Source organism: Lissotriton vulgaris, chromosome 1_1, assembly GCF_964263255.1.
Source record: "Lissotriton vulgaris chromosome 1_1, aLisVul1.2, whole genome shotgun sequence".
Classification (NCBI taxonomy): domain Eukaryota; kingdom Metazoa; phylum Chordata; class Amphibia; order Caudata; family Salamandridae; genus Lissotriton; species Lissotriton vulgaris.
Window position 1 is genome coordinate 243,712,555 of NC_141685.1, and position 25,680 is coordinate 243,738,234.

General features: G+C 44.0%; 14 non-coding genes across 14 annotated transcripts; all 14 read right to left on the minus strand.

The window, feature by feature from the left end:
- Positions 1-1,103: 1,103 nt before the first annotated feature.
- On the minus strand, positions 1,104-1,175 carry TRNAC-GCA (transfer RNA cysteine (anticodon GCA)). The gene has a single exon. It is a non-coding gene; the product is annotated as a tRNA-Cys (tRNA).
- A 1,012-nt stretch (positions 1,176-2,187) lies between these two features.
- TRNAC-GCA (transfer RNA cysteine (anticodon GCA)) lies at positions 2,188-2,259 on the minus strand. Its single transcript has one exon. It is a non-coding gene; the product is annotated as a tRNA-Cys (tRNA).
- Positions 2,260-3,271: 1,012 nt separating this feature from the next.
- TRNAC-GCA (transfer RNA cysteine (anticodon GCA)) lies at positions 3,272-3,343 on the minus strand. The gene has a single exon. It is a non-coding gene; the product is annotated as a tRNA-Cys (tRNA).
- Positions 3,344-4,355: 1,012 nt separating this feature from the next.
- Positions 4,356-4,427, minus strand: TRNAC-GCA (transfer RNA cysteine (anticodon GCA)). The gene has a single exon. It is a non-coding gene; the product is annotated as a tRNA-Cys (tRNA).
- Positions 4,428-5,438: 1,011 nt separating this feature from the next.
- On the minus strand, positions 5,439-5,510 carry TRNAC-GCA (transfer RNA cysteine (anticodon GCA)). Its single transcript has one exon. It is a non-coding gene; the product is annotated as a tRNA-Cys (tRNA).
- A 1,012-nt stretch (positions 5,511-6,522) lies between these two features.
- Positions 6,523-6,594, minus strand: TRNAC-GCA (transfer RNA cysteine (anticodon GCA)). Its single transcript has one exon. It is a non-coding gene; the product is annotated as a tRNA-Cys (tRNA).
- Positions 6,595-7,903: 1,309 nt separating this feature from the next.
- TRNAC-GCA (transfer RNA cysteine (anticodon GCA)) lies at positions 7,904-7,975 on the minus strand. Its single transcript has one exon. It is a non-coding gene; the product is annotated as a tRNA-Cys (tRNA).
- A 1,012-nt stretch (positions 7,976-8,987) lies between these two features.
- TRNAC-GCA (transfer RNA cysteine (anticodon GCA)) lies at positions 8,988-9,059 on the minus strand. The gene has a single exon. It is a non-coding gene; the product is annotated as a tRNA-Cys (tRNA).
- A 1,012-nt stretch (positions 9,060-10,071) lies between these two features.
- TRNAC-GCA (transfer RNA cysteine (anticodon GCA)) lies at positions 10,072-10,143 on the minus strand. Its single transcript has one exon. It is a non-coding gene; the product is annotated as a tRNA-Cys (tRNA).
- Positions 10,144-11,154: 1,011 nt separating this feature from the next.
- On the minus strand, positions 11,155-11,226 carry TRNAC-GCA (transfer RNA cysteine (anticodon GCA)). The gene has a single exon. It is a non-coding gene; the product is annotated as a tRNA-Cys (tRNA).
- A 1,012-nt stretch (positions 11,227-12,238) lies between these two features.
- TRNAC-GCA (transfer RNA cysteine (anticodon GCA)) lies at positions 12,239-12,310 on the minus strand. The gene has a single exon. It is a non-coding gene; the product is annotated as a tRNA-Cys (tRNA).
- Positions 12,311-13,322: 1,012 nt separating this feature from the next.
- On the minus strand, positions 13,323-13,394 carry TRNAC-GCA (transfer RNA cysteine (anticodon GCA)). The gene has a single exon. It is a non-coding gene; the product is annotated as a tRNA-Cys (tRNA).
- A 1,012-nt stretch (positions 13,395-14,406) lies between these two features.
- TRNAC-GCA (transfer RNA cysteine (anticodon GCA)) lies at positions 14,407-14,478 on the minus strand. Its single transcript has one exon. It is a non-coding gene; the product is annotated as a tRNA-Cys (tRNA).
- A 1,011-nt stretch (positions 14,479-15,489) lies between these two features.
- Positions 15,490-15,561, minus strand: TRNAC-GCA (transfer RNA cysteine (anticodon GCA)). The gene has a single exon. It is a non-coding gene; the product is annotated as a tRNA-Cys (tRNA).
- Positions 15,562-25,680: the final 10,119 nt, after the last annotated feature.

The following is a 25,680-nucleotide window of genomic DNA, read 5'->3' on the forward strand; positions in this document are numbered from 1 at the left end:
ATAGTGAGAAAAGTACCGTCCTCCGGCTTTCCGCCTCAGAGGGATCAAAGCAATGTTTGTTGCGCTCGTTTCAGCGTTTATATATGATTTCCGGGGGGCGTGGCCTCGCAGGGGGCGTGGCTATCCTTCGAACCGCGATGTCGGTGTGTTGTGGCTCCTGTCTCAGCGCTGAATTCCGCTGTCTCAGGAGTGCCTCAAGGGGTCTGCTTAGCGCGTGGAGGAGGCGCTTTTAGTGCAGGTGAGGTTTTAAAATACACACAGAAATACAAGTAGTTTTAAAAATATAGTGAGAAAAGTACCGTCCTCCGGCTTTCCGCCTCAGAGGGATCAAAGCAATGTTTGTTGCGCTCGTTTCAGCGTTTATATATGATTTCCGGGGGGCGTGGCCTCGCAGGGGGCGTGGCTATCCTTCGAACCGCGATGGCGGTGTGTTGTGGCTCCTGTCTCAGCGCTGAATTCCGCTGTCTCAGGAGTGCCTCAAGGGGTCTGCTTAGCGCGTGGAGGAGGCGCTTTTAGTGCAGGTGAGGTTTTAAAATACACACAGAAATACAAGTAGTTTTAAAAATATAGTGAGAAAAGTACCGTCCTCCGGCTTTCCGCCTCAGAGGGATCAAAGCACGTAGGCAGAGCTTTCAAGGAGAAATTAAATAGTTCCTAAGTTGCACAAAAATGAAGTGCTTCAAACAAACACATACTTTGTACGGACAGAGAAGAGATGGAATATATGTAAGACTGAGGACACAGGTGTAATGAGAAATAGATTGATTGCATAGCTGCCCAGTATTCTAAGCCATTTCTTTAGTGCGATTCAAGAGAGCACCAAACAGAATAACAAATTTGTGAATTGGTTTCATAGTCCATTCCCTTTGTTTAGAGCTGTGAAAGGTAGAGCCGAATTCCAAAATAGATCAATGATGTTTCAGAAATTTCCCATAGGGAATACCAAGCCCAGTGTAAAAAATGCAGTTACTCACAAGTTTTAATCAGCAACACTGTAATGGTATTAAAGTGTAACATCCAAGGGAACACTGACTCTGTCAAAGATGATCCAAATGGGATTCATGAAAATTCCCAACTACAAACAGCAGATTCAAAATAGTATGAGGGGACACCCGGATTTGAACCAGGGACCGCTTGATCTGCAGTCAAATGCTCTACCACTGAGCTATATCCCCAGCTGTCAGCCAAGATCAGAATGACAATATATCAGTACATCATGAAAGAGTGAGAGGATCATGCTAAGTTGTGCCGGAAAGTACAACCTTGAAACTGTGGAACTGTAGAAGTAGTTCTTAATATTATTTATTAAAGGAAAAATGGATCATTAAAAAATATATATGTATTTGTTTGATTGGTATTTTATTTGAATAGGCAGTGGTACATAGGACCAATGCCTGCACTTAAAATGTTTGTTTTGAAACATTCTCAAAGGGGAAGAGGTTTTTACGGGATACCTTATTGTTTCATGTTTGGTTACCACAATCACTCAGATGGTGATGAAGTATGATTGTTTTGGGCCACATTACGGTGGAAAAACATTTCTACATACCACTACAATTCGGTATTTGGAAGGTACACCCAAACACCCCTTTCACGGACCTTAGATTTAAAACATCAGAAAAAGCCACTTTGTGCTTGCAAATGGCCTGATTCTTCAGGCCAGCCTTCTTGCAACTGCAACAATGGTTCGTACATCTTGCACGTAGGCAGAGCATTTAAGGAGAAATTAAATAGTTCCTACGTTGCACAAAAATGAAGTGCTTCAAACAAGCACATACTTTGGATGCACAGGGAAAAGGTGGAATATATGTAAGACTGAGGACACAGGTGAAATGAGAAATAGACTGACTGCATCGCTGCACAGTATTCTAAGCCATTTCTTTAGTGCGATTCAAGAGAGCACCAAACAGTATAACAAATTTGTCAATTTGTTTCATAGTCCATTCCCTTTCTTTAGTGCTGTAAAAGGAAGAGCCAAATTCCAAAATAGATCAATGATCTTTCAGAAAGTTCCCAAATGGAACACCAAGCCGAGTGTTAAAACTGCATTTACTCACAGGTTTTGAGCAGCAAACTCTATAATGATATTAAAGTGCAATATCCAAGGGAACACTGACTCTGTCAAAGATGATCCAAAAGGAATTGATGATAAGTCCCAACTACAAACAACAGAATCAAAATAGTCTGAGGGGACATCCGGTTTTGAACCAGGGACCTCTTGATCTGCAGTCAAATGCTATACCACTGAGCTATATCCCCAGCTTTTCAGTAAAATCAGAATGACATAATATCAGTACATCATGAAAGAGTGAGAGGATCATGCTAAGTTGTGCCGGAAAGTACAGGCTTGAAACTGTGGAACAGGAGAAGTAGTCCTTAATATTATTTATTAAAGTAAAACTGGATCATTTAAAAAACAGATTAATTTGTTTCATTGCTATTTTATTTGAATAGGCAGTGGTACATAAGACCAATGCCTCTACATACAATGATTGTTTTGAAACATTCTTAAAGGGGAAGAGGTTTTTACGTGACACATTATCATTTGATGATTGGTTACCACAATCACCGAGATGGTGGTGAAGTATGATTGTTTTTTGGCCAAATTACGGAGGAAAAACATTTCTACATACCACTACAATTCGGTATTTGGAAGGAACACCCAAACACCCCTTTCAAGTACCTTTGATTTAATACATCAAAAAAAGCCACATTGTGCTTGCAACTGGCCTGATTCTTCAGACCAGCCTTCTTGCAACTGCAACGAGGGTTTGAACATCTTGCACGTAGGCAGAGCTTTCAAGAAGAAATTAAATAGTTCCTACGTTGCACAAAAATGAAGTGCTTCAAACAAGCACATACTTTTAATGCACAGGGAAAAGCTGGAATATATGTAAGACTGAGGACACAGGTGAAATGAGAAATAGACTGACTGCATCGCTGCACAGTATTCTAAGCCATTTCTTTAGTGCGATTCAAGAGAGCACCAAAAAGTATAACAAATTTGTCAATTTGTTTCATAGTCCATTCCCTTTCTTTAGTGCTGTAAAAGGAAGAGCCAAATTCCAAAATAGATCAATGATCTTTCAGAAATTTCCCAAAGGGAATACCAAGCCGAGTGTTAAAACTCCATTTACTCACAGGTTTTGAGCAGCAAACTATGTAATGCTATTAAAGTGCAATATCCAAGGGAACACTGACTCTGTCAAAGATGATCCAAAAGGAATTGATGAAAAGTCCCAACTACAAACAACAGAATCAAAATAGTATGAGGGGACACCCGGATTTGAACCAGGGACCTCTTGATCTGCAGTCAAATGCTCTACCACTGAGCTATATCCCCAGCTTTTCAGTATAAGCAGAATGACATAATATCAGTACATCATGAAAGAGTGAGAGGATCATGCTAAGTTGTGCCGGAAAGTACAGGCTTGAAACTGTGGAACAGGAGAAGTAGTAATTAATATTATTTATTAAAGGAAAGCTGTATCATTTAAAAAACGGATTACTTTGTTTCATTGCTATTTTATTTGAATAGGCAGTGGTACATAAGACCAATGCCTCTACATACAATGATTGTTTTAAAACATTCTTAAAGCGGAAGAGGTTTTTACATGACACATTATCATTTGATGATTGGTTACCACAATCACCGAGATGGTGGTGAAGTATGAATGTTTTTTGGCAAAATGACGGAGGAAAAACATTTCTACATACCACTACAATTCGGTATTTGGAAGGAACACCCAAACACCCCTTTCAAGTACCTTCGATTTAATACATCAAAAAAAGCCACTTTGTGCTTGCAACTGGCCTGATTCTTCAGACCAGCCTTCTTGCAACTGCAACGAGGGTTTGTACATCTTGCACGTAGGCAGAGCTTTCAAGGAGAAATTAAATAGTTCCTACGTTGCACAAAAATGAAGTGCTTCAAACAAGCACATACTTTTAATGCACAGGGAAAAGGTGGAATATATGTAAGACTGAGGACACAGGTGAAATGAGAAATAGACTGACTGCATCGCTGCACAGTATTCTAAGCCATTTCTTTAGTGCGATTCAAGAACGCATCAAACAGTATAACAAATTTGTCAATTTGTTTCATAGTCCATTCCCTTTCTTTAGTGCTGTAAAAGGAAGAGCCAAATTCCAAAATAGATCAATGATCTTTCAGAAATTTCCCAAAGGGAATACCAAGCCGAGTGTTAAAACTCCATTTACTCACAGGTTTTGAGCAGCAAACTCTGTAATGCTATTAAAGTGCAATATCCAAGGGAACACTGACTCTGTCAAAGATGATCCAAAAGGAATTGATGAAAAGTCCCAACTACAAACAACAGAATCAAAATAGTCTGAGGGGACACCCGGATTTGAACCAGGGACCTCTTGATCTGCAGTCAAATGCTCTACCACTGAGCTATATCCCCAGCTTTTCAGTAAAATCAGAGTGACATAATATCAGTACATCATGAAAGAGTGAGAGGATCATGCTAAGTTGTGCCGGAAAGTACAGGCTTGAAACTGTGGAACAGGAGAAGCAGTAGTTAATATTATTTATTAAAGGAAAGCTGTATCATTTAAAAAACGGATTACTTTGTTTCATTGCTATTTTATTTGAATAGGCAGTGGTACATAAGACCAATGCCTCTACATACAATGATTGTTTTGAAACATTTTTAAAGGCGAATTGGTTTTTATGTGACACATTATCATTTGATGATTGGTTACCACAATCACCGAGATGGTGGTGAAGTATGATTGTTTTTTGGCCAAATTACGATGGAAAAACATTTCTACATACCACTACAATTCGGTATTTGGAAGGAACACCCAAACACCCCTTTCAAGTACCTTCGATTTAATACATAAAAAAAAGCCACTTTGTGCTTGCAACTGGCCTGATTCTTCAGACCAGCCTTCTTGCAACTGCAACGAGGGTTTGTACATCTTGTACGTAGGCAGAGCTTTCAAGGAGAAATTAAATAGTTCCTAAGTTGCACAAAAATGAAGTGCTTCAAACAAACACATACTTTGTAGGGACAGAGAAGAGATGGAATATATGTAAGACTGAGGACACAGGTGTAATGAGAAATAGATTGATTGCATAGCTGCCCAGTATTCTAAGCCATTTCTTTAGTGCGATTCAAGAGAGCACCAAACAGAATAACAAATTTGTGAATTGGTTTCATAGTCCATTCCCTTTGTTTAGAGCTGTGAAAGGTAGAGCCGCATTCCAAAATAGATCAATGATGTTTCAGAAATTTCCCATAGGGAATACCAAGCCCAGTGTAAAAAGTGCAGTTACTCACAAGTTTTAATCAGCAACACTGTAATGGTATTAAAGTGTAACATCCAAGGGAACACTGACTCTGTCAAAGATGATCCAAACGGGATTCATGAAAATTCCCAACTACAAACAGCAGATTCAAAATAGTATGAGGGGACACCCGGATTTGAACCAGGGACCGCTTGATCTGCAGTCCAATGCTCTACCACTGAGCTATATGCCCAGCTGTCAGCCAAGATCAGAATGACAATATATCAGTACATCATGAAAGAGTGAGAGGATCATGCTAAGTTGTGCCGGAAAGTACAACCTTGAAACTGTGGAACTGTAGAAGTAGTTCTTAATATTATTTATTAAAGGAAAAATGGATCATTAAAAAATATATATGTATTTGTTTGATTGGTATTTTATTTGAATAGGCAGTGGTACATAGGACCAATGCCTGCACTTAAAATGTTTGTTTTGAAACATTCTCAAAGGGGAAGAGGTTTTTACGGGATACCTTATTGTTTCATGTTTGGTTACCACAATCACTCAGATGGTGATGAAGTATGATTGTTTTGGGCCACATTACGGTGGAAAACCATTTCTACATACCACTACAATTCGGTATTTGGAAGGTACACCCAAACACCCCTTTCACGGACCTTCGATTTAAAACATCAGAAAAAGCCACTTTGTGCTTGCAAATGGCCTGATTCTTCAGGCCAGCCTTCTTGCAACTGCAACAATGGTTCGTACATCTTGCACGTAGGCAGAGCATTTAAGGAGAAATTAAATAGTTCCTATGTTGCACAAAAATGAAGTGCTTCAAACAAGCACATACTTTGGATGCACAGGGAAAAGGTGGAATATATGTAAGAATGAGGACACAGGTGAAATGAGAAATAGACTGACTGCATCGCTGCACAGTATTCTAAGCCATTTCTTTAGTGCGATTCAAGAAAGCACCAAACAGTATAACAAATTTGTCAATTTATTTCATAGTCCATTCCCTTTCTTTAGTGCTGTAAAAGGAAGAGCCAAATTCCAAAATAGATCAATGATCTTTCAGAAATTTCCCAAAGGGAATACCAAGCCGAGTGTTAAAACTCCATTTACTCACAGGTTTTGAGCAGCAAACTCTGTAATGCTATTAAAGTGCAATATCCAAGGGAACACTGACTCTGTCAAAGATGATCCAAAAGGAATTGATGAAAAGTCCCAACTACAAACAACAGAATCAAAATAGTCTGAGGGGACACACGGATTTGAACCAGGGACCTCTTGATCTGCAGTCAAATGCTCTACCACTGAGCTATATCCCCAGCTTTTCAGTAAAATCAGAATGACATAATATCAGTACATCATGAAAGAGTGAGAGGATCATGCTAAGTTGTGCCGGAAAGTACAGGCTTGAAACTGTGGAACAGGAGAAGTAGTCCTTAATATTATTTATTAAAGTAAAACTGGATCATTTAAAAAACAGATTAATTTGTTTCATTGCTATTTTATTTGAATAGGCAGTGGTACATAGGACCAATGCCTCTACATACAATGATTGTTTTGAAACATTCTTAAAGGGGAAGAGGTTTTTACGTGACACATTATCATTTGATGATTGGTTACCACAATCACCGAGATGGTGGTGAAGTATGATTGTTTTTTGGCCAAATTACGGAGGAAAAACATTTCTACATACCACTACAGTTCGGTATTTGGAAGGAACACCCAAACACCCCTTTCAAGTACCTTCGATTTAATACATCAAAAAAAGCCACTTTGTGCTGGCAACTGGCCTGATTCTTCAGACCAGCCTTCTTGCAACTGCAACGAGGGTTTGAACATCTTGCACGTAGGCAGAGCTTTCAAGGAGAAATTAAATAGTTCCTACGTTGCACAAAAATGAAGTGCTTCAAACAAGCACATACTTTTAATGCACAGGGAAAAGCTGGTATGCACCTGTTACAACGCATTCGTTACTCCGCACTAGCATTACAACGCGACTTTTACAACGAATACAATTACAACGCATTGCGCTGGGGGGCGCTATAGGATAGGGAATAAGTATAATTTACTATCCAACACCTTCCCTAGGGTTCACGGGGACTGGAGTTAGAATAGTAAATTATACTTACCACTATCCAGCACCCCAAAGCGCTATGCGTTGTAATGGTATGCGTTGTAATGGTCGCATTGTAATGGCAGGTAGTTGTAACGGTATACGTTGTAACATGGTACATCCAAGCTGGAATATATGTAAGACTGAGGACACAGGTGAAATGAGAAATAGACTGACTGCATCGCTGCACAGTATTCTAAGCCATTTCTTTAGTGCGATTCAAGAGAGCACCAAACAGTATAACACATTTGTCAATTTGTTTCATAGTCCATTCCCTTTATTTAGTGCTGTAAAAGGAAGAGCCAAATTCCAAAATAGATCAATGATCTTTCAGAAATTTCCCAAAGGGAATACCAAGCCGAGTGTTAAAACTCCATTTACTCACAGGTTTTGAGCAGCAAACTATGTAATGCTATTAAAGTGCAATATCCAAGGGAACACTGACTCTGTCAAAGATGATCCAAAAGGAATTGATGAAAAGTCCCAACTACAAACAACAGAATCAAAATAGTCTGAGGGGACACCCGGATTTGAACCAGGGACCTCTATATCTGCAGTCAAATGCTCTACCAATGAGCTATATCCCCAACTTTTCAGTAAAATCAGAATGACATAATATCAGTACATCATGAAAGAGTGAGAGGATCATGCTAAGTTGTGCCGGAAAGTACAGGCTTGAAACTGTGGAACAGGAGAAGTAGTAGTTAATATTATTTATTAAAGGAAAGCTGTATCATTTAAAAAACGGATTACTTTGTTTCATTGCTATTTTATTTGAATAGGCAGTGGTACATAAGACCAATGCCTCTACGTACAATGATTGTTTTGAAACATTCTTAAAGGGGAAGAGGTTTTTACGTGACACATTATCATTTGATGATTGGTTACCACAATCACCGAGATGGTGGTGAAGTATGATTGTGTTTTGGCCAAATTACGATGGAAAAACATTTCTACATACCACTACAATTCGGTATTTGGAAGGAACACCCAAACACCCCTTTCAAGTACCTTTGATTTAATACATCAAAAAAAGCCACTTTGTGCTTGCAACTGGCCTGATTCTTCAGACCAGCCTTCTTGCAACTGCAACGAGGGTTTGTACATCTTGCACGTAGGCAGAGCTTTCAAGGAGAAATTAAATAGTTCCTAAGTTGCACAAAAATGAAGTGCTTCATACAAACACATACTTTGTATGGACAGAGAAGAGATGGAATATATGTAAGACTGAGGACACAGGTGTAATGAGAAATAGATTGATTGCATAGCTGCCCAGTATTCTAAGCCATTTCTTTAGTGCGATTCAAGAGAGCACCAAACAGTATAACAAATTTGTCAATTGGTTTCATAGTCCATTCCCTTTGTTTAGAGCTGTGAAAGGTAGAGCCGAATTCCAAAATAGATCAATGATGTTTCAGAAATTTCCCATAGGGAATACCAAGCCGAGTGTTAAAACTGCATTTACTCACAGGTTTTGAGCAGCAAACTCTGTAATGTTATTAAAGTGCAATATCCAAGGGAACACTGACTCTGTCAAAGATGATCCAAAAGGAATTGATGAAAAGTCCCAACTACAAACAACAGAATCAAAATAGTCTGAGGGGACACCCGAATTTGAACCAGGGACCTCTTGATCTGCAGTCAAATGCTCTACCATTGAGCTATATCCCCATCTTTTCAGTAAAATCAGAATGACATAATATCAGTACATCATGAAAGAGTGAGAGGATCATGCTAAGTTGTGCCGGAAAGTACAGGCTTGAAACTGTGGAACAGGAGAAGTAGTCCTTAATATTATTTATTAAAGTAAAACTGGCTCATTTAAAAAACAGATTAATTTGTTTCATTGCTATTTTATTTGAATAGGCAGTGGTACATAAGACCAATTCCTCTACATACAATGATTGTTTTGAAACATTCTTAAAGCGGAAGAGGTTTTTACATGACACATTATCATTTGATGATTGGTTACCACAATCACCGAGATGGTGGTGAAGTATGAATGTTTTTTGGCCAAATTACGGAGGAAAAACATTTCTACATACCACTACAATTCGGTATTTGGAAGGAACACCCAAACACCCCTTTCAAGTACCTTCGATTTAATACATCAAAAAAAGCCACTTTGTGCTTGCAACTGGCCTGATTCTTCAGACCAGCCTTCTTGCAACTGCAAAAAGGGTTTGTACATCTTGCACATAGGCAGAGCTTTCAAGGAGAAATTAAATAGTTCCTACGTTGCACAAAAATGAAGTGCTTCAAACAAGCACATACTTTTAATGCACAGGGAAAAGGTGGAATATATGTAAGACTGAGGACACAGGTGAAATGAGAAATAGACTGACTGCATCGCTGCACAGTATTCTAAGCCATTTCTTTAGTGCGATTCAAGAAAGCATCAAACAGTATAACAAATTTGTCAATTTGTTTCATAGTCCATTCCCTTTCTTTAGTGCTGTAAAAGGAAGAGCCAAATTCCAAAATAGATCAATGATCTTTCAGAAATTTCCCAAAGGGAATACCAAGCCGAGTGTTAAAACTCCATTTACTCACAGGTTTTGAGCAGCAAACTCTGTAATGCTATTAAAGTGCAATATCCAAGGGAACACTGACTCTGTCAAAGATGATCCAAAAGGAATTGATGAAAAGTCCCAACTACAAACAACAGAATCAAAATAGTCTGAGGGGACACCCAGATTTGAACCAGGGACCTCTTGATCTGCAGTCAAATGCTCTACCACTGAGCTATATCCCCAGCTTTTCAGTAAAATCTGAATGACATAATATCAGTACATCATGAAAGAGTGAGAGGATCATGCTAAGTTGTGCCGGAAAGTACAGGCTTGAAACTGTGGAACAGGAGAAGTAGTCCTTAATATTATTTATTAAAGTAAAACTGGATAATTTAAAAAACAGATAAATTTTTTCATTGCTATTTTATTTAAATAGGCCGTGGTACATAAGACAAATGCCTCTACATACAATGATTGTTTTGAAATATTCTTAAAGGGGAAGAGGTTTTTACGTGACACATTATCATTTGATGATTGGTTACCACAATCACCGAGATGGTGGTGAAGTATGATTGTTTTTTGGCCAAATTACGATGGAAAAACATTTCTACATACCACTACAATTCGGTATTTGGAAGGAACACCCAAACACCCCTTTCAAGTACCTTCAATTTAATACATCAAAAAAAGCCACTTTGTGCTTGCAACTGGCCTGATTCTTCAGACCAGCCTTCTTGCAACTGCAACGAGGGTTTGTACATCTTGCACGTAGGCAGAGCTTTCAAGGAGAAATTAAATAGTTCCTAATTTGCACAAAAATGAAGTGCTTCAAACAAACACATACTTTGTATGGACAGAGAAGAGATGGAATATATGTAAGACTGAGGACACAGGTGTAATGAGAAATAGATTGATTGCATAGCTGCCCAGTATTCTAAGCCATTTCTTTAGTGCGATTCAAGAGAGCACCAAACAGTATAACAAATTTGTCAATTGGTTTCATAGTCCATTCCCTTTGTTTAGAGCTGTGAAAGGTAGAGCCGAATTCCAAAATAGATCAATGATGTTTCAGAAATTTCCCATAGGGAATACCAAGCCCAGTGTAAAAAATGCAGTTACTCACAAGTTTTAATCAGCAAACTATGTAATGTTATTAAAGTGCAATATCCAAGGGTACACTGACTCTGTCAAAGATGATCCAAAAGGAATTGATGAAAAGTCCCAACTACAAACAACAGAATCAAAATAGTCTGAGGGGACACCCGTATTTGAACCAGGGACCTCTTGATCTGCAGTCAAATGCTCTACCACTGAGCTATATCCCCAGCTGTCAGCCAAGATCAGAATGACAATATATCAGTACATCATGAAAGAGTGCGAGGATCATGCTAAGTTGTGCCGGAAAGTACAACCTTGAAACTGTGGAACTGAAGAAGTAGTTCTTAATATTATTTATTAAAGGAAAAATGGATCATTAAAAAAAATATATGTATTTGTTTGATTGGTATTTTATTTGAATAGGCAGTAGTACATAGGACCAATGCCTGCACTTAAAATGTTTGTTTTGAAACATTCTCAAAGGGTAAGAGGTTTTTACGGGATACCTTATTGTTTCATGTTTGGTTACCACAATCACTCAGATGGTGATGAAGTATGATTGTTTTGGGCCACATTACGGTGGAAAAACATTTCTACATACCACTGCAATTCGGTATTTGGAAGGTACACCCAAACACCCCTTTCACGGACCTTCGATTTAAAACATCAGAAAAAGCCACTTTGTGCTTGCAAATGGCCTGATTCTTCAAGCCAGCCTTCTTGCAACTGCAACAATGGTTCGTACATCTTGCACGTAGGCAGAGCATTTAAGTAGAAATTAAATAGTTCCTACGTTGCACAAAAATGAAGTGCTTCAAACAAGCACATACTTTGGATGCACAGGGAAAAGGTGGAATATATGTAAGACTGAGGACACAGGTGAAATGAGAAATAGACTGACTGCATCGCTGCACAGTATTCTAAGCCATTTCTTTAGTGCGATTCAAGAAAGCACCAAACAGTATAACAAATTTGTCAATTTATTTCATAGTCCATTCCCTTTCTTTAGTGCTGTAAAAGGAAGAGCCAAATTCCAAAATAGATCAATGATCTTTCAGAAAGTTCCCAAATGGAACACCAAGCTGAGTGTTAAAACTGCATTTACTCACAGGTTTTGAGCAGCAAACTCTGTAATGATATTAAAGTGCAATATCCAAGGGAACACTGACTCTGTCAAAGATGATCCAAAAGGAATTGATGAAAAGTCCCAACTACAAACAACAGAATCAAAATAGTCTGAGGGGACACCCGGATTTGAACCAGGGACCTCTTGATCTGCAATCAAATGCTCTACCACTGAGCTATATCCCCACCTTTTCAGTAAAATCAGAATGACATAATAGCAGTACATCATGAAAGAGTGAGAGGATCATGCTAAGTTGTGCCGGAAAGTACAGGCTTGAAACTGTGGAACATGAGAAGTAGTCCTTAATATTATTTATTAAAGTAAAACTGGATCATTTAAAAAACAGATTAATTTGTTTCATTGCTATTTTATTTGAATAGGCAGTGGTACATACGACCAATGCCTCTACATACAATGATTGTTTTGAAACATTCTTAAAGGGGAAGAGGTTTTTACGTGACACATTATCATTTGATGATTGGTTACCACAATCACCGAGATGGTGGTGAAGTATGATTGTTTTTTGGCCAAATTACGGAGGAAAAACATTTCTACATACCACTACAATTCGGTATTTGGAAGGAACACCCAAACACCCCTTTCAAGTACCTTCGATTTAATACATCAAAAAAATCCACTTTGTGCTTGCAACTGGCCTGATTCTTCAGACCAGCCTTCTTGCAACTGCAACGAGGGTTTGAACATCTTGCAAGTAGGCAGAGCTTTCAAGGAGAAATTAAATAGTTCCTACGTTGCACAAAAATGAAGTGCTTCAAACAAGCACATACTTTTAATGCACAGGGAAAAGCTGGAATATATGTAAGACTGAGGACACAGGTGAAATGAGAAATAGACTGACTGCATCGCTGCACAGTATTCTAAGCCATTTCTTTAGTGCGATTCAAGAGAGCATCAAACAGTATAACAAATTTGTCAATTTGTTTCATAGTCCATTCCCTTTCTTTAGTGCTGTAAAAGGAAGAGCCAAATTCCAAAATAGATCAATGATCTTTCAGAAATTTCCCAAAGGGAATACCAAGCCGAGTGTTAAAACTCCATTTACTCACAGGTTTTGAGCAGCAAACTATGTAATGTTATTAAAGTGCAATATCCAAGGGAACACTGACTCTGTCAAAGATGATCCAAAAGGAATTGATGAAAAGTCCCAACTACAAACAACAGAATCAAAATAGTCTGAGGGGACACCCGGATTTGAACCAGGGACCTCTTGATCTGCAGTCAAATGCTCTACCACTGAGCTATATCCCCAGCTGTCAGCCAAGATCAGAATGACAATATATCAGTACATCATGAAAGAGTGCGAGGATCATGCTAAGTTGTGCCGGAAAGTACAACCTTGAAACTGTGGAACTGAAGAAGTAGTTCTTAATATTATTTATTAAAGGAAAAATGGATCATTAAAAAAAATATATGTATTTGTTTGATTGGTATTTTATTTGAATAGGCAGTAGTACATAGGACCAATGCCTGCACTTAAAATGTTTGTTTTGAAACATTCTCAAAGGGTAAGAGGTTTTTACGGGATACCTTATTGTTTCATGTTTGGTTACCACAATCACTCAGATGGTGATGAAGTATGATTGTTTTGGGCCACATTACGGTGGAAAAACATTTCTACATACCACTACAATTCGGTATTTGGAAGGTACACCCAAACACCCCTTTCACGGACCTTCGATTTAAAACATCAGAAAAAGCCACTTTGTGCTTGCAAATGGCCTGATTCTTCAAGCCAGCCTTCTTGCAACTGCAACAATGGTTCGTACATCTTGCACGTAGGCAGAGCATTTAAGGAGAAATTAAATAGTTCCTACGTTGCACAAAAATGAAGTGCTTCAAACAAGCACATACTTTGGATGCACAGGGAAAAGGTGGAATATATGTAAGACTGAGGACACAGGTGAAATGAGAAATAGACTGACTGCATCGCTGCACAGTATTCTAAGCCATTTCTTTAGTGCGATTCAAGAAAGCACCAAACAGTATAACAAATTTGTCAATTTATTTCATAGTCCATTCCCTTTCTTTAGTGCTGTAAAAGGAAGAGCCAAATTCCAAAATAGATCAATGATCTTTCAGAAAGTTCCCAAATGGAACACCAAGCTGAGTGTTAAAACTGCATTTACTCACAGGTTTTGAGCAGCAAACTCTGTAATGATATTAAAGTGCAATATCCAAGGGAACACTGACTCTGTCAAAGATGATCCAAAAGGAATTGATGAAAAGTCCCAACTACAAACAACAGAATCAAAATAGTCTGAGGGGACACCCGGATTTGAACCAGGGACCTCTTGATCTGCAGTCAAATGCTCTACCACTGAGCTATATCCCCAGCTTTTCAGTAAAATCAGAATGACATAATAGCAGTACATCATGAAAGAGTGAGAGGATCATGCTAAGTTGTGCCGGAAAGTACAGGCTTGAAACTGTGGAACATGAGAAGTAGTCCTTAATATTATTTATTAAAGTAAAACTGGATCATTTAAAAAACAGATTAATTTGTTTCATTGCTATTTTATTTGAATAGGCAGTGGTACATACGACCAATGCCTCTACATACAATGATTGTTTTGAAACATTCTTAAAGGGGAAGAGGTTTTTACGTGACACATTATCATTTGATGATTGGTTACCACAATCACCGAGATGGTGGTGAAGTATGATTGTTTTTTGGCCAAATTACGATGGAAAAACATTTCTACATACCACTACAATTCGGTATTTGGAAGGAACACCCAAACACCCCTTTCAAGTACCTTCAATTTAATACATCAAAAAAAGCCACTTTGTGCTTGCAACTGGCCTGATTCTTCAGACCAGCCTTCTTGCAACTGCAACGAGGGTTTGTACATCTTGCACGTAGGCAGAGCTTTCAAGGAGAAATTAAATAGTTCCTAAGTTGCACAAAAATGAAGTGCTTCAAACAAACACATACTTTGTATGGACAGAGAAGAGATGGAATATATGTAAGACTGAGGACACAGGTGTAATGAGAAATAGATTGATTGCATAGCTGCCCAGTATTCTAAGCCATTTCTTTAGTGCGATTCAAGAGAGCACCAAACAGTATAACAAATTTGTCAATTGGTTTCATAGTCCATTCCCTTTGTTTAGAGCTGTGAAAGGTAGAGCCGAATTCCAAAATAGATCAATGATGTTTCAGTAATTTCCCATAGGGAATACCAAGCCCAGTGTAAAAAATGCAGTTACTCACAAGTTTTAATCAGCAACACTGTAATGGTATTAAAGTGTAACATCCAAGGGAACACTGACTCTGTCAAAGATGATCCAAATGGGATTCATGAAAATTCCCAACTACAAACAGCAGATTCAAAATAGTATGAGGGGACACCCGGATTTGAACCAGGGACCTCTTGATCTGCATTCAAATGCTCTACCACTGAGATATATCCCCAGCTGTCAGCCAAGATCAGAATGACAATATATCCTGAGGGTATCCTGAGGTATCCTGAGGCTGAGAATTCACTTGGCGCCTCGCTGTTGGTCGCGCTGGTCGCGTTTCCTTGTGCATTGCCCTTCAGCATTTTAAAGCCCCGTTTTTTCGCATTTATTTTTATTTTATTTGTATTATCCCTCGTTTTTAGCTCCCCTCCTGCCCCCTACCTTGCACATAATTTCTGGAACAACCACCGCTGTTTGGCGGGTCCGGTTCTGGGGAGGTTGTGGTTGACGGCGGACATCTTGCCTTGGGTAGTGGAGTGTGAGCGCCATCTTGGAGCGTCCAGGTGAGCTGGGACGCGGAGAGCACGCTATTTAGGGCGAGCATCACGAGGGGATTACCTGGTAAGGTATCCTGAGGCTGAGAATTCACTTGGCGCCTCGCTGTTGGTCGCGCTGGTCGCGTTTCCTTGTGCATTGCCCTGCAGCATTTTAAAGCCCCGTTTTTTCGCATTTATTTTTATTTTATTTGTATTATCCCTCGTTTTTAGCTCCCCTCCTGCCCCCTACCTTGCACATAATTTCTGGAACAACCACCGCTGTTTGGCGGGTCCGGTTCTGGGGAGGTTGTGGTTGACGGCGGACATCTTGCCTTGGGTAGTGGAGTGTGAGCGCCATCTTGGAGCGTCCAGGTGAGCTGGGACGCGGAGAGCACGCTATTTAGGGCAAGCATCACGAGGGGATTACCTGGTAAGGTATCCTGAGGCTGAGAATTCACTTGGCGCCTCGCTGTTGGTCGCGCTGGTCGCGTTTCCTTGTGCATTGCCCTGCAGCATTTTAAAGCCCCGTTTTTTTGCATTTATTTTTATTTTATTTGTATTATCCCTCGTTTTTAGCTCCCCTCCTGCCCCCTACCTTGCACATAATTTCTGGAACAACCACCGCTGTTTGGCGGGTCCGGTTCTGGGGAGGTTGTGGTTGACGGCGGACATCTTGCCTTGGGTAGTGGAGTGTGAGCGCCATCTTGGAGCGTCCAGGTGAGCTGGGACGCGGAGAGCACGCTATTTAGGGCAAGCATCACGAGGGGATTACCTGGTAAGGTATCCTGAGGCTGAGAATTCACTTGGCGCCTCGCTGTTGGTCGCGCTGGTCGCGTTTCCTTGTGCATTGCCCTGCAGCATTTTAAAGCCCCGTTTTTTCGCATTTATTTTTATTTTATTTGTATTATCCCTCGTTTCTAGCTCCCCTCCTGCCCCCTACCTTGCACATAATTTCTGGAACAACCACCGCTGTTTGGCGGGTCCGGTTCTGGGGAGGTTGTGGTTGACGGCGGACATCTTGCCTTGGGTAGTGGAGTGTGAGCGCCATCTTGGAGCGTCCAGGTGAGCTGGGACGCGGAGAGCACGCTATTTAGGGCGAGCATCACGAGGGGATTACCTGGTAAGGTATCCTGAGGCTGAGAATTCACTTGGCGCCTCGCTGTTGGTCGCGCTGGTCGCGTTTCCTTGTGCATTGCCCTGCAGCATTTTAAAGCCCCGTTTTTTCGCATTTATTTTTATTTTATTTGTATATGGCTGAGATACCCGCCACCCCCTCTCAACACAATCCCCAAAGGAGGGAAACCGGAAACAGTTCTTGAAGTTTTTGGAAGAGGGAGGGAGTGACCCTCCCGGCCGTATTTATTAAAACAAAATTAAAACATTAAATCAACAGTTTCATATTAATGTACAATTTCATTACCACATTGCGAAGTTTGGCTAACCTTAACAGATTCTCTAATACAGAGGTTCTCCTAGCCGAACTAACATCCTACAAAACATTGACTTGCAATTTTGAAATTGTACATCCTAACGTTTAAGGGCCAACGGCAAGGTCGTAACCGGTGTCAAGATCCCTAACCAGAAATACCCCCCCCACTTGGGAGGGGCGACAGCACAGAGGCGTACCTCAAGTGCAACTACCAATTTCCCTTGACTTGACGGGGGCACCAATAAAACTCGACGCCACTTAAAGGTCGTTCGAGGACTCGTGTGAGGTATCTAGAAGGTAGCGTAGACCCCCCCCCAAACCCCGCACAACTTACCACATCTGCCGTCGCAGACGTCACTGGCCCCGGGAAATTCCACAGGAGGGGGCTGTAACCCCTCCTACACAGGAAGGGGCCTTGACCGCCTTTCCTTTCTTTCGGCGACCCATCCTTAGAAGGGACCGCCTCCCCTTTGAGGGGCCAATGGCCACCTCTCCCGAGCGCTCCCATCCGTGTTGGGTGACGCCCACTCATAGGGATCTTCCAATTAGTGCTCACCGATCATGACCTTACCGCCCGACCAAAATAAATACGACAATGCTAACTAACCTACTAAACTAAAAACAAAAAACATTGGCTACTACGAGCGTATTAAAAGCATGCTTATAAATGAACACTAAAGCCGAATATCTTTAATCATGAAACATAAATGACATAGACCATTCTTTATTACATACTCAAAATCAACACGATAATACCACAACCTGTAACGAATTTAGAATTATCCATCAACTTTTATTCAAAACAACTGGCTGTTCTCAGGGGCTGGTGGGTGGGTCAAAATTGGCTCTTCGTCCCGTCTCGAGCTCACGTGCAGCGAGGAGGTGCAGCTTCAGAGCACAGGAACAAGAGGATGCCTTCCGGTCTTGCGTCCTCTTTTATCCGTCTTCAGGGCGGGCGTAACCCCGCCCCGGCCTGCCCCGAGGGCGTGGCCAGCCGCGTCAGTGTCTAGGCCAGCCCACTCTAGGGCGGGAAAAAGCGCGCCCCGGCTACGCCGCTTCGGGCATACCAGCCGAGACTCGCTTCCCGCCCAAGATGGCTTCCCGGGGGGATCGTGGTACTCTGCCATAAGTTCGGGGGGACCGAGTGGTCGCCCCTTTCCATATGGCTGAGATACCCGCCACCCCCTCTCAACACAATCCCCAAAGGAGGGAAACCGAAAACAGTTCTTGAAGTTTTTGGAAGAGGGAGGGAGTGACCCTCCCGGCCGTATTTATTAAAACAAAATTAAAACATTAAATCAACAGTTTCATATTAATGTACAATTTCATTACCACATTGCGATGTTTGGCTAACCTTAACAGATTCTCTAATACAGAGGTTCTCCTAGCCGAACTAACATCCTACAAAACATTGACTTGCAATTTTGAAATTGTACATCCTAACGTTTAAGGGCCAACGGCAAGGTCGTAACCGGTGTCAAGATCCCTAACCAGAAATACCCCCCCCACTTGGGAGGGGCGACAGCACAGAGGCGTACCTCAAGTGCAACTACCAATTTCCCTTGACTTGACGGGGGCACCAATAAAACTCGACGCCACTTAAAGGTCGTTCGAGGACTCGTGTGAGGTATCTAGAAGGTAGCGTAGACCCCCCCCCAAACCCCGCACAACTTACCACATCTGCCGTCGCAGACGTCACTGGCCCCGGGAAATTCCACAGGAGGGGGCTGTAACCCCTCCTACACAGGAAGGGGCCTTGACCGCCTTTCCTTTCTTTCGGCGACCCATCCTTAGAAGGGACCGCCTCCCCGTTGAGGGGCCAATGGCCACCTCTCCCGAGCGCTCCCATCCGTGTTGGGTGACGCCCACTCATAGGGATCTTCCAATTAGTGCTCACCGATCATGACCTTACCGCCACAGGCCGGATAGTTGACCGGCTATCCGGACCCCCCACAAAGCTCCTACCTAAAGGTCATGTTATAACGTTTTTAACCATGCTAAGAGGTCTCCTATGAGTAACTCATTCCCCACCCGAGACAAATGCACACCATCCCCCAAATACATACTGTCATCATTAATACAGCCATGCGAAATAGAATGCAATGTCCTGGAACGGAACAACCTACTCATATTGTTATTAAGCTTTCTAACAGAATGATTCAAAGCAGGAACAGAAATAGCCCCCCGCCACACCTTTCGTGGGATCATATGGGACCACGCAATTGTGCACCCCGGAACTCTCCTCGCCAACCAACTTACAGTGGAAAGCATTGCCTCCAGGAGAAGTCGTCTACCGGTGGTCACCAAATCATTGCCCCCTAGATGTACTATGACTATAGACGGCGGTGACCTCTTCCGCCCTAACAAACCCTCGAAGAATGCTTGAAACTGGTCAATACAGAGACCGCCTCTTCCGTAGAAGGACACACTGTACCCGTATTCCCCAGCTACGTGAATCATGTCACCTGCTTTGAATACGTCCGCGGCACGCCTCACGTATGAGTGGCCCACGACCCACACCTCCTTTTTCACAGCCGGTGATGTCTGACCGCTGGCCCGGTGTTGGGTCGACTGCATAGTCCGCCCCGCCTCGTAGGCTTGCGCAACTGAAAACCAAACAAAAACAGGAAGCGTGAGTACATCATTACAGCTTCACAACATGTGCAACCGCACATACCTCTTATAACAATTGGAGGACCAACGCCCCACTCGTTTCACTTGTTCAACATTAAGACCCCTAGCTGTAGCTTCTGTAGCAGCCCCTATCCGAAAGGAATGGGTCCCAAACTCGCCCGGGTTCAAGCCCGCAGCGGCAATTGACATCGCAAGCACCCGCTGAAACTGAAATTTTGTCAGTGGGGTGGCGTCCGCGTGTCTCAACAAGGTCCCCCCCCATGATGCCACCCTTCGTGCTAGGTAGTCTTCTAAACACTTTACCGGACACATGGAGGACCCGGGAATCCTGCGTATGATTATGCAGTTACCCATCCCACCTTGATCGGTCTTGGACCTGACAAAGGATACAGTCATTGTCTCTCCTCTGATCTGAACGTGTTCCTGGCATAAACCCCCTGTCACATCCTGTTTGTTCCTTGCCACCAACTCGCTTACCCGCATCGCCCCATGAAATGCCAGCGTAAAAGCGGCCCGGAACAGCACCGTCTCAAACTGAGATGAACATGTGGCAGGGAGTGTGGCCAACAACTGGGCCAACCTATCCAAACCTATCGGGCGCCTCTCATCTACTCTGCGACCCTCAAGGCGTTGCCACCCACGCAGCGCTTTCTGTACAACGAAAGACGCTGTCGGGTCCTGGATACCATGAGCCCTGGCAACAAAGGAAATGGCAGCACGATGCCTCTGAGCCGTCGCCACCGATTTCCCAGCCCTACGCAAGGACATCATAAAATTCACTACCCATTCCTCGTGTCCCCAAAGCCCCTCTCTATCAGTCCCCAAAAAGGCTAAATAGGACCGGAACGCCCCTTCATATGCCTTCCTCGTCCTTGGTGCTAAACTCTCTCCCACGAGGTGATGAAGTTCGGGGCACCGAGAGACCAGAGAGCTTCGGGAAAGGGTGCCGGCTCCGGGTCCGCTGTGGGAAGGAAACCTGAGAAAGCCTGCATATGAAAACGAGACAGTGCATCAGCCGCCTGGTTCATTACCCCCGGGACATGTCTAGCTCTGAATAGCACATTCAGCTGCATACATAGTAAAACAATTTCTTTGAGCAGTCTCAAAATCAGTTTGCATCGTGCTGCCTGGCTATTGATACACTCGACCACGGTCATATTGTCAGACCAAAATACCACAGAGTGATCTTTGAACCCTTCGGGCCACGTTCTCAGGGCCACCAAAATGGGAAAAAGTTCCAGGAAAGCAATATTACTTGTCAATCCATTGTCATGCCACCATGCCGGCCACCTTTGTGCCGACCATTTTGTGCCGAAGATGGCACCAAAACCCATGCTACCTGCCGAATCTGTCCATAGCCCCAGCTCTTCAGAGGACACGGCCGGTTTGTTCCAGACGACTCGACCATTGAACTCCACCAGAAATGCTAACCAAATGCGCATGTCCTGGCGGACCTCAGCCGATAGTCTCGTGCGATGATGACCCTCCTTTAGGCCGACCATAGCTTGGGCAATCGAACGGGAAAAGGGGCGGGCCATTGGTATAACCCTCAGGGCAAAATTCAACTGTCCAACTAACTGCTGTAATTGATGCAGCGTAACTTTAGATCCACTTATACACATTTGCAAGGCTGCCCTGAACTTCAACACTTTGTCAGCTGGTAAACGAAAACAACCCTCACCGGAGTCTAACTCGATCCCCAGAAACTCGAGGCAAGTCGCAGGACCCACCGTCTTACCTGGTGCCAATGGCACACCAAACTGCTTCATTAAAACACAAAATTCGGGCAAGGCCTGGCCACATTCGAGATCCCCGGCTGCCCCCAGGAACAAAAAATCATCAAGGTAATGCATTACATGTTGGAAACCCGTCTTTTTTGTGAAGACCCACTGTAGAAAACTACTGAATTTCTCGAAATAGGCGCAGGATATAGAGCACCCCATCGGCATACACCTATCCATGTAAAACTGACCCTGAAACATGAAACCCAGGAGACGCTGGTCGTCTGGGTATACCGGGAGCAACCGGAACGCTGATTCGATATCTGACTTCGCCATCAGCGCCCCGGGCCCCAGGCGATTCAAAATGGCTACGGCCTCATCGAAGGTTGCGTACCGCACCGAACACACTTCCGGGTCTATTGCATCGTTTACAGAAAGACCACGTGGAGCTGATAAATTATGAATCAGTCGGAACTCACCTGGGTCCTTCTTGGGGACCACCCCTAAAGGGGAACAAACAAAATTCTGCACCGGGGGTATACTAAACGGGCCGGCGACCCGACCTCGAGTAACCTCCTTCCGGATTTTTTCCTGTACCACGGTCGCATGCTGCAGGACCGAAAGTTGATTTTTACACTTTTCCACACCCTGAAAGTCCCCTACTGGGATGCGGAAACCATACGAAAACCCGTTCCGCAGCACCCCAGCAGAAGTACGATCCGGGTATTCGCTGAGCCAGGGAATCATCGCCAAGGTATCAATCGGGGTAGGTAAAGGCGCCCCTCGGACTTTGTTAGACCTGTTTGGCGCCTCCTCTACCCCCGTTATCACCCGTTTTGGCTCTGCACGTGGACTCAGGATGGGACGACCCGCACCCACTACATTCGTGTCTAAATTTACACGATCCCTGGGGCCTAGTACATTTATTTCGGTTGAAATTCCAGCAGAACCCCTTTTTCCCTGTATTGCCGGCAGGTCTCGAGTAATCGTCAGTACCCGTACCTGATCGAAAGGGCGTCCCCGCATATTGGCGGGAGGACTCGCCAACATTACTCCCTACCAACGGCATTTTCAACATACCTGTCTCCTTCATTTTGTCCCATGTCAAAGAATCATAACAATCCCAGGTTAAGCTTTTATTATGCTCTTTAGCCTTTCTAAAAAGATTATCGTAGCAGAACCAATGGTTACCCTGGTGTGATGTCGAGTACCCCATGATTCGCGACTGATAGGTCGGCAACTCGGAAAGCAACTCGGGCCTACGTTCCCCCAAGATCGACGTAAAAATCCCCCATGCTTTGCCCCAATTGCCAATATTCTCATTTACTTTAAAGGCGGCCATTTTTGCGCGCCAAACACTCGGATGCATGAGGTCTTTCCGGCCTTTAACATGCTCCACCTCATAATGATCAACAAGCAACGAGAAGATGTTCACATATTCCCCCGCCCAAATCTTCTCTTTAATTGCCAAAGGCACATGTTGACCCAACCTTTCTCTACGAGAGGGTGCTGACTCATCCCTCGCAATCGGCAATGGCCGCTTACCTGCACCGGACGCTGCCTCTGCGGTCGTAATCGTCCCTTGTGGCTTGTCAACTACTGCAGCCGGCGCGGGCACCTTGGCTGTCTCCCGTTTCGCGCGCAATTGCTTCAGCAGCGCCTGCGCGTCGACAGCCGTGGCGCCCTCACTACTATCGCCCAACCACGCTGCTAGTTGTGCTGCCAGCTCGGGCGGCATATCTTCATTGGACACCGGGGTGACCACCACGGGAATCGGATTCCCCTCCACGGGTACTGGGGTTGGCGCTTCGAGCGGGGTACAGGGAACCGGGACGTCTCCCCCAGCTGGTCCCCTCTTTGGCCTCTTGGCTCTCCCTCCTGGAGCTGCACCAGCCGAAGGACATTCCGGCCCCCCTTCCCCCTCTCTCTCCGCCACCCGCTTCTTTAGCTCGGTCATCTCCTTCATGAGGACCCGAAGCATCTGTTCCGTCGTCATTCTCTTTCCGCCTTTCTTGGGCATTTCTCCGACAGAGTATCTGTAAGACAAAAGAAAGATTACAACGCTCAAAATTGGCTCTTCGTCCCGTCTCGAGCTCACGTGCAGCGAGGAGGTGCAGCTTCAGAGCACAGGAACAAGAGGATGCCTTCCGGTCTTGCGTCCTCTTTTATCCGTCTTCAGGGCGGGCGTAACCCCGCCCCGGCCTGCCCCGAGGGCGTGGCCAGCCGCGTCAGTGTCTAGGCCAGCCCACTCTAGGGCGGGAAAAAGCGCGCCCCGGCTACGCCGCTTAGGGCATACCAGCCGAGACTCGCTTCCCGCCCAAGATGGCTTCCCGGGGGGATCGTGGTACTCTGCCATAAGTTCGGGGGGACCGAGTGGTCGCCCCTTTCCATTATCCCTCGTTTTTAGCTCCCCTCCTGCCCCCTACCTTGCACATAATTTCTGGAACAACCACCTCTGTTTGGCGGGTCCGGTTCTGGGGAGGTTGTGGTTGACGGCGGACATCTTGCCTTGGGTAGTGGAGTGTGAGCTCCATCTTGGAGCGTCCAGGTGAGCTGGGACGCGGAGAGCACGCTATTTAAAGCTCGCTTGAATTCGCGCAGCGGTTACGCGCAGCGGTGGCGCCCTCACTGCGCCTGAGTCGTGCCAGAGTCCTGCCCGTCTGCGCCTGTCCGCGATCCGGAGGCGTTTGAGGCGGGACTCTGGAACTCGTCTTATCTATCTAGCAGGTTGGCTTTTCATGATTGTTGAGCCGGCGCTTTGCCACGATGATCTCCTATAGCGCTGCTGCCTTGTTTGCTCTTCGTCCCCCTCGAGTGGGATGCAATTCTCTTTTCCCCGGAGGCCGCCTTCTGGGTAAAGGCTGTCCCGTCTGTGGGTGGCGCGCTTCGCCTACACCAACACCTATCCCCTCTGTCTCCACTCTGTCTTGTCATAGTGCCCTCTTGAACACCAGGTCCCTGGCTTGTCACTCTTCGGATATCTGGGATCTTTTGGCACATTCTAAACTATCATGTCTTTTTCTGACTGAGACGTGGTTAGGGGCAGGCTCGGAACCGGACATTGCCTGTGCCCTGCCTTCTAACTATACCATCTTAAGGAAAGACAGAGTTGGGGGCAGAGGTGGTGGAGTGGCCTTGATAGTAGACAAGGCTTTGGGGTGTTCGTCCTTCCCGGTGGACAATATCACAGGATGTGAAGCCCTTGGCTTCAATCTCCATCTTTCGGCCACTCAGACGTGTACAGGGATTCTCATCTATAGACCACCGGGTCCCATTGGCTCTTTTTTTGAGGACCTGCAGTCTGCTTTAGCTACACCCTGCATGCGAGTAGAGCACTGCATGCTGCTGGGCGACTTAAACTTGCACATGGATTCAATAACAGACGCTGAAGCGTCCAAACTGCGGGACATCACTACACTGCTGGGCCTCGCCCCTTTCATAGATAGTCCCACCCATGTCAAAGGCCACACGCTTGACTTAATTTTTTCTACGGTTCCTATCGAGGTGTCCCCGCCGCTCCCTGTTCTCTGGTCAGACCATTTTATAATAAATTTTGTTATAATACATGAGTCTAGGACCAGCCAAAGATCACAGAGGGAGAAGACTCGACAGTCTAGAGCTTTTCACTTAGTGACAGCTGACATGCTCTCTGATGCGCTAAATCAACACCCGTGTCAACTGACAGGGCACCTAGATGTTGATGTAACTTTGGTACAGAACTGGTTACAAACAAGTTTTGAGAAGTTAGCCCCTTTGAAGGCAGCTAGAACAGCCCCTTGCCATGACTCCGCTCCTTGGTTTACCCCCACACTACGTACAATGCGCCAAGATTGCAAAAAGGCGGAAAGACTCTGGCGCCGTATGTACGATCCTGTGGAGAAGACCAAGTATCGTGATGTTATGAAACTGTATCACAAACAGATTGCCGTAGCCAAAAAGGACTACCTCGAACATAGAATAGACCAAGCTGATAACACGAGCAGGGAACTGTTCAGAATTGTGAAGGAGTTTGTAGATCCGGCCACAGGCGC